We start from the raw sequence: 9,085 nt of genomic DNA, 5'->3' as shown, positions 1-9,085 counted from the left end.
TAGAGGTGCACACTGGAGGCTGCATGGTCTAACCTAGTAACAGTAGAGGTGCACACTGGAGGCTGCATGGTCTAACCTAGTAACAGTAGAGGTGCACACTGGAGGCTGCATGGTCTAACCTAGTAACAGTAGAGGTGCACACTGGAGGCTGCATGGTCTAACCTAGTAACAGTAGAGGTGCACACTGGAGGCTGCATGGTCTAACCTAGTAACAGTAGAGGTGCACACTGGAGGCTGCATGGTCTAACCTAGTAACAGTAGAGGTGCACACTGGAGGCTGCATGGTCTAACCTAGTAACAGTAGAGGTGCACACTGGAGGCTGCATGGTCTAACCTAGTAACAGTAGAGGTGCACACTGGAGGCTGCATGGTCTAACCTAGTAACAGTAGAGGTGCACACTGGAGGCTGCATGGTCTAACCTAGTAACAGTAGAGGTGCACACTGGAGGCTGCATGGTCTAACCTAGTAACAGTAGAGGTGCACACTGGAGGCTGCATGGTCTAACCTAGTAACAGTAGAGGTGCACACTGGAGGCTGCATGGTCTAACCTAGTAACAGTAGAGGTGCACACTGGAGGCTGCATGGTCTAACCTAGTAACAGTAGAGGTGCACACTGGAGGCTGCATGGTCTAACCTAGTAACAGTAGAGGTGCACACTGGAGGCTGCATGGTCTAACCTAGTAACAGTAGAGGTGCACACTGGAGGCTGCATGGTCTAACCTAGTAACAGTAGAGGTGCACACTGGAGGCTGCATGGTCTAACCTAGTAACAGTAGAGGTGCACACTGGAGGCTGCATGGTCTAACCTAGTAACAGTAGAGGTGCACACTGGAGGCTGCATGGTCTAACCTAGTAACAGTAGAGGTGCACACTGGAGGCTGCATGGTCTAACCTAGTAACAGTAGAGGTGCACACTGGAGGCTGCATGGTCTAACCTAGTAACAGTAGAGGTGCACACTGGAGGCTGCATGGTCTAACCTAGTAACAGTGGAGGTGCACACTGGAGGCTGCATGGTCTAACCTAGTAACAGTAGAGGTGCACACTGGAGGCTGCATGGTCTAACCTAGTAACAGTAGAGGTGCACACTGGAGGCTGCATGGTCTAACCTAGTAACAGTAGAGGTGCACACTGGAGGCTGCATGGTCTAACCTAGTAACAGTAGAGGTGCACACTGGAGGCTGCATGGTCTAACCTAGTAACAGTAGAGGTGCACACTGGAGGCTGCATGGTCTAACCTAGTAACAGTAGAGGTGCACACTGGAGGCTGCATGGTCTAACCTAGTAACAGTAGAGGTGCACACTGGAGGCTGCATGGTCTAACCTAGTAACAGTAGAGGTGCACACTGGAGGCTGCATGGTCTAACCTAGTAACAGTAGAGGTGCACACTGGAGGCTGCATGGTCTAACCTAGTAACAGTGGAGGTGCACACTGGAGGCTGCATGGTCTAACCTAGTAACAGTAGAGGTGCACACTGGAGGCTGCATGGTCTAACCTAGTAACAGTAGAGGTGCACACTGGAGGCTGCATGGTCTAACCTAGTAACAGTAGAGGTGCACACTGGAGGCTGCATGGTCTAACCTAGTAACAGTAGAGGTGCACACTGGAGGCTGCATGGTCTAACCTAGTAACAGTAGAGGTGCACACTGGAGGCTGCATGGTCTAACCTAGTAACAGTAGAGGTGCACACTGGAGGCTGCATGGTCTAACCTAGTAACAGTAGAGGTGCACACTGGAGGCTGCATGGTCTAACCTAGTAACAGTAGAGGTGCACACTGGAGGCTGCATGGTCTAACCTAGTAACAGTAGAGGTGCACACTGGAGGCTGCATGGTCTAACCTAGTAACAGTAGAGGTGCACACTGGAGGCTGCATGGTCTAACCTAGTAACAGTAGAGGTGCACACTGGAGGCTGCATGGTCTAACCTAGTAACAGTAGAGGTGCACACTGGAGGCTGCATGGTCTAACCTAGTAACAGTAGAGGTGCACACTGGAGGCTGAATGGTCTAACCTAGTAACAGTAGAGGTGCACACTGGATGCTGCATGGTCTAACCTAGTAACAGTAGAGGTGCACACTGGAGGCTGCATGGTCTAACCTAGTAACAGTAGAGGTGCACACTGGAGGCTGCATGGTCTAACCTAGTAACAGTAGAGGTGCACACTGGAGGCTGCATGGTCTAACCTAGTAACAGTAGAGGTGCACACTGGAGGCTGCATGGTCTAACCTAGTAACAGTAGAGGTGCACACTGGAGGCTGCATGGTCTAACCTAGTAACAGTAGAGGTGCACACTGGAGGCTGCATGGTCTAACCTAGTAACAGTAGAGGTGCACACTGGAGGCTGCATGGTCTAACCTAGTAACAGTAGAGGTGCACACTGGAGGCTGCATGGTCTAACCTAGTAACAGTAGAGGTGCACACTGGAGGCTGCATGGTCTAACCTAGTAACAGTAGAGGTGCACAATGGAGGCTGCATGGTCTAACCTAGTAACAGTAGAGGTGCACACTGGAGGCTGCATGGTCTAACCTAGTAACAGTAGAGGTGCACACTGGAGGCTGCATGGTCTAACCTAGTAACAGTAGAGGTGCACACTGGAGGCTGCATGGTCTAACCTAGTAACAGTGGAGGTGCACACTGGAGGCTGCATGGTCTAACCTAGTAACAGTAGAGGTGCACACTGGAGGCTGCATGGTCTAACCTAGTAACAGTAGAGGTGCACACTGGAGGCTGCATGGTCTAACCTAGTAACAGTAGAGGTGCACACTGGAGGCTGCATGGTCTAACCTAGTAACAGTAGAGGTGCACACTGGAGGCTGCATGGTCTAACCTAGTAACAGTAGAGGTGCACACTGGATGCTGCATGGTCTAACCTAGTAACAGTAGAGGTGCACACTGGAGGCTGCATGGTCTAACCTAGTAACAGTAGAGGTGCACACTGGAGGCTGCATGGTCTAACCTAGTAACAGTAGAGGTGCACACTGGAGGCTGCATGGTCTAACCTAGTAACAGTAGAGGTGCACACTGGAGGCTGCATGGTCTAACCTAGTAACAGTAGAGGTGCACACTGGAGGCTGCATGGTCTAACCTAGTAACAGTAGAGGTGCACACTGGAGGCTGCATGGTCTAACCTAGTAACAGTAGAGGTGCACACTGGAGGCTGCATGGTCTAACCTAGTAACAGTAGAGGTGCACACTGGATGCTGCATGGTCTAACCTAGTAACAGTAGAGGTGCACACTGGAGGCTGCATGGTCTAACCTAGTAACAGTAGAGGTGCACACTGGAGGCTGCATGGTCTAACCTAGTAACAGTAGAGGTGCACACTGGAGGCTGCATGGTCTAACCTAGTAACAGTAGAGGTGCACACTGGAGGCTGCATGGTCTAACCTAGTAACAGTAGAGGTGCATACTGGAGGCTGAATGGTCTAACCTAGTAACAGTAGAGGTGCACACTGGAGGCTGCATGGTCTAACCTAGTAACAGTAGAGGTGCACACTGGAGGCTGCATGGTCTAACCTAGTAACAGTAGAGGTGCACACTGGAGGCTGCATGGTCTAACCTAGTAACAGTAGAGGTGCACACTGGAGGCTGCATGGTCTAACCTAGTAACAGTAGAGGTGCACACTGGAGGCTGCATGGTCTAACCTAGTAACAGTAGAGGTGCACACTGGAGGCTGCATGGTCTAACCTAGTAACAGTAGAGGTGCACACTGGAGGCTGCATGGTCTAACCTAGTAACAGTGGAGGTGCACACTGGAGGCTGCATGGTCTAACCTAGTAACAGTAGAGGTGCACACTGGAGGCTGCATGGTCTAACCTAGTAACAGTAGAGGTGCACACTGGAGGCTGCATGGTCTAACCTAGTAACAGTAGAGGTGCACACTGGAGGCTGCATGGTCTAACCTAGTAACAGTAGAGGTGCACACTGGAGGCTGCATGGTCTAACCTAGTAACAGTAGAGGTGCACACTGGAGGCTGCATGGTCTAACCTAGTAACAGTAGAGGTGCACACTGGAGGCTGCATGGTCTAACCTAGTAACAGTAGAGGTGCACACTGGAGGCTGCATGGTCTAACCTAGTAACAGTAGAGGTGCACACTGGAGGCTGCATGGTCTAACCTAGTAACAGTAGAGGTGCACACTGGAGGCTGCATGGTCTAACCTAGTAACAGTAGAGGTGCACACTGGAGGCTGCATGGTCTAACCTAGTAACAGTAGAGGTGCACACTGGAGGCTGCATGGTCTAACCTAGTAACAGTAGAGGTGCACACTGGAGGCTGCATGGTCTAACCTAGTAACAGTAGAGGTGCACACTGGAGGCTGCATGGTCTAACCTAGTAACAGTAGAGGTGCACACTGGAGGCTGCATGGTCTAACCTAGTAACAGTAGAGGTGCACACTGGAGGCTGCATGGTCTAACCTAGTAACAGTAGAGGTGCACACTGGAGGCTGCATGGTCTAACCTAGTAACAGTAGAGGTGCACACTGGATGCTGCATGGTCTAACCTAGTAACAGTAGAGGTGCACACTGGAGGCTGCATGGTCTAACCTAGTAACAGTAGAGGTGCACACTGGAGGCTGCATGGTCTAACCTAGTAACAGTAGAGGTGCACACTGGAGGCTGCATGGTCTAACCTAGTAACAGTAGAGGTGCACACTGGAGGCTGCATGGTCTAACCTAGTAACAGTAGAGGTGCACACTGGAGGCTGCATGGTCTAACCTAGTAACAGTAGAGGTGCACACTGGAGGCTGCATGGTCTAACCTAGTAACAGTAGAGGTGCACACTGGAGGCTGCATGGTCTAACCTAGTAACAGTAGAGGTGCACACTGGAGGCTGCATGGTCTAACCTAGTAACAGTAGAGGTGCACACTGGAGGCTGCATGGTCTAACCTAGTAACAGTAGAGGTGCACACTGGAGGCTGCATGGTCTAACCTAGTAACAGTAGAGGTGCACACTGGAGGCTGCATGGTCTAACCTAGTAACAGTAGAGGTGCACACTGGAGGCTGCATGGTCTAACCTAGTAACAGTAGAGGTGCACACTGGAGGCTGCATGGTCTAACCTAGTAACAGTAGAGGTGCACACTGAAGGCTGCATGGTCTAACCTAGTAACAGTAGGGGTGCACACTGGAGGCTGCATGGTCTAACCTAGTAACAGTAGAGGTGCACACTGAAGGCTGCATGGTCTAACCTAGTAACAGTAGAGGTGCACACTGAAGGCTGCATGGTCTAACCTAGTAACAGTAGAGGTGCACACTGGAGGCTGAATGGTCTAACCTAGTAACAGTAGAGGTGCACACTGGAGGCTGCATGGTCTAACCTAGTAACAGTAGAGGTGCACACTGGAGGCTGCATGGTCTAACCTAGTAACAGTAGAGGTGCACACTGAAGGCTGCATGGTCTAACCTAGTAACAGTAGAGGTGCACACTGGAGGCTGCATGGTCTAACCTAGTAACAGTAGAGGTGCACACTGGAGGCTGCATGGTCTAACCTAGTAACAGTAGAGGTGCACACTGGAGGCTGCATGGTCTAACCTAGTAACAGTAGAGGTGCACACTGGAGGCTGCATGGTCTAACCTAGTAACAGTAGAGGTGCACACTGGAGGCTGCATGGTCTAACCTAGTAACAGTAGAGGTGCACACTGGAGGCTGCATGGTCTAACCTAGTAACAGTAGAGGTGCACACTGGAGGCTGCATGGTCTAACCTAGTAACAGTAGAGGTGCACACTGAAGGCTGCATGGTCTAACCTAGTAACAGTAGAGGTGCACACTGGAGGCTGCATGGTCTAACCTAGTAACAGTAGAGGTGCACACTGGAGGCTGCATGGTCTAACCTAGTAACAGTAGAGGTGCACACTGGAGGCTGCATGGTCTAACCTAGTAACAGTAGAGGTGCACACTGAAGGCTGCATGGTCTAACCTAGTAACAGTAGAGGTGCACACTGAAGTCTGTCCCGCAGGGCGTGTCGTACATTCTCATTCATGTAATATTCATCTAGTGTTTTAGAAGCCTTGTACCCAGGGTTGCCGCATGCTACCTGTAGACAGGGGAGAATAGAAATGGAGTGAATAGACAGGGAGTGACTGTAGACAGGGATGGACAAATGCCATCTATGGCTGCATAGTTCCGTTTGGTATGGTGGCACAGGGAACATCAAAGTGATGCATATACAATTTCATTAATTCTATTCACTCCATTTCTATGCTCTCCTGTCACCATTTGCCACAGAGGTTTTTCATGGTTGCATATTGAACACTAATGAGATGCACCAAAATGCCAGGCCATCGCATTGCTGTTCTATTCACTAAATATCTGTGCTCTCCAGTATCTATATTCTCTGTTGGGTCTATAACATCAGCTAGTTCTACAAACCCTACCCAGATCAGGGAATCTCAGCACTGTACCGCTCTCTTTCACTCTTCCTCCACCCCTCCTTCTCTTTTATTTTCGTCCTGTCCTCCTCTCCTAATCTCCCCATCTCGCCTCTCCGTCCGTCTCCGTCTCAGCGACATTCTCTCCATCCCCACCTCTTTCCTCCCACTCCCTCCGTCTCTCTATCGTCTGCTTCTCTGGCCTCTTCTGTCGTTTCCTTTGACTTTCCCTTTAATTTATGACGTTCTGTCCCTTCCTCTTTCTCCATCTCTCTATTTCCCTTTCTCTCCCATGTCTTCTTCTCCTCCCCACTGTGCTGTTATAGAGCCATTTCTTCTCCTCCTCCTCCACTGTGCTGTTATAGAGCTATTTCTTCTCCTCCTCCTCCACTGTGCTGTTATAGAGCTATTTCTTCTCCTCCTCCTCCACTGTGCTGTTATAGAGCCATTTCTTCTCCTCCCCACTGTGCTGTTATAGAGCCATTTCTCCTCCTCCCCCACTGTGCTGTTATAAAGCCATGTCTTCTTCTCCTCCTCCTCCACTGTGCTGTTATAGAGCCATTTCTTCTCCTCCTCCTCCACTGTGCTGTTATAGAGCCATTTCTTCTCCTCCTCCTCCACTGTGCTGTTATAGAGCCATTTCTTCTCCTCCTCCTCCACTGTGCTGTTATAGAGCCATTTCTTCTCCTCCTCCTCCACTGTGCTGTTATAGAGCTATTTCTTCTCCTCCCCACTGTGCTGTTATAGAGCCATTTCTTCTCCTCCTCCTCCACTGTGCTGTTATAGAGCTATTTCTTCTCCTCCTCCACTGTGCTGTTATAAAGCCATTTCTTCTCCTCCTCCTCCACTGTGCTGTTATAGAGCCATTTCTTCTCCTCCTCCCCCCACTGTGCTGTTATAGAGCCATTTCTTCTTCTCCTCCTCCACTGTGCTGTTATAGAGCCATTTCTTCTCCTCCTCCTCCACTGTGCTGTTATAGAGCCATTTCTTCTTCTCCTCCTCCACTGTGCTGTTATAGAGCTATTTCTTCTCCTCCTCCACTGTGCTGTTATAGAGCCATTTCTTCTCCTCCTCCTCCACTGTGCTGTTATAGAGCCATTTCTTATCCTCCTCCTCCACTGTGCTGTTATAGAGCCATTTCTTCTCCTCCTCCCCCCACTGTGCTGTTATAGAGCCATTTCTTCTTCTCCTCCTCCACTGTGCTGTTATAGAGCCATTTCTTCTCCTCCTCCTCCACTGTGCTGTTATAGAGCCATTTCTTCTCCTCCTCCTCCACTGTGCTGTTATAGAGCCATTTATTCTTCTCCTTGCCCCACTGTGCTGTTATAGAGCCATTTCTTCTCCTCCTCCTCCACTGTGCTGTTATAGGGCTATTTCTTCTCCTCCTCCTCCACTGTGCTGTTATAGAGCCATTTCTTCTCCTCCTCCTCCACTGTGCTGTTATAGAGCCATGTCTTCTCCTCCCCACACTGTGCTGTTATAGAGGCATTTCTTCTCCTCCTCCTCCACTGTGCTGTTATAGAGCCATTTCTTCTCCTCCTCCTCCACTGTGCTGTTATAGAGCTATTTCTTCTTCTCCTCCTCCACTGTGCTGTTATAGAGCCATTTCTTCTCCTCCTCCTCCACTGTGCTGTTATAGAGCTATTTCTTCTTCTCCTCCTCCACTGTGCTGTTATAGAGCCATTTCTTCTCCTCCTCCTCCACTGTGCTGTTATAGAGCTATTTCTTCTCCTCCTCCTCCACTGTGCTGTTATAGAGCTATTTCTTCTCCTCCTCCTCCACTGTGCTGTTATAGAGCTATTTCTTCTCCTCCTCCCCCACTGTGCTGTTATAGAGCCATTTCTTCTTCTCCTCCTCCACTGTGCTGTTATAGAGCCATGTCTTCTTCTCCTCCCCCACTGTGCTGTTATAGAGCCATGTCTTCTCCTCCTCCTCCACTGTGCTGTTATAGAGCCATGTCTTCTTCTCCTCCTCCCACTGTGCTGTTATAGAGCCATTTCTTCTCTCCCCCCCCCCCCCCCCCCCCCCACTGTGCTGTTATAGAGCCATTTATTCTTCTCCTTGCCCCTCTGTGCTGTTATAGAGCCATTTCTTCTTCTCCCCCCCCCCCCCCCCCCCCCACTGTGCTGTTATAGAGCCATTTATTCTTCTCCTCCCCCACTGTGCTGTTATAGAGCCATTTTTTAAGCTTTTTCAGCCTTATTAAGCTTTAAAATTGTATTATTTTTGACAATACATGACATAGATTGTACCATAAGTCCTTTCTTTGAGGGCCTTGTTACACCCTAACACAGTGGTGTTGTGAATCTCCTGGTTTACAGGCCACATCAGGCCTGCAAGTCATATTATGATGGCTTGCAAAGTGATGTGTAATTCCTATTGCAATCCAGTTCAGAGTGGGGATATCCAACAAGTGGAACTGTTAATCACCCGCAACCTGCATTCAGTGTAAGGAAGATTGAGTACTGAGACTACCTCCATTTTTATACTTAATTTATTTCACCTTTATTTAACCAGGTAGGCTACTTGAGAACAAGTTCTCATTTGCAACTGCGACCTGGCCAAGATAAAGCATAGCAGTGTGAACAGACAACACAGAGTTACACATGGAGTAAACAATAAACAAGTTCAGTAACACAATAAACAAGTCAATGACACAGTAGAAAAAAGAAAGTGTATATACAGTGTGTGCAAATGGCGTGAGGAGGT

This window comes from Oncorhynchus mykiss, chromosome 9, assembly GCF_013265735.2.
Source record: "Oncorhynchus mykiss isolate Arlee chromosome 9, USDA_OmykA_1.1, whole genome shotgun sequence".
NCBI classification, from domain to species: domain Eukaryota; kingdom Metazoa; phylum Chordata; class Actinopteri; order Salmoniformes; family Salmonidae; genus Oncorhynchus; species Oncorhynchus mykiss.
The sequence above is the reverse complement of the archived record's forward strand: the minus strand, read 5'-3'. Positions refer to the sequence as shown.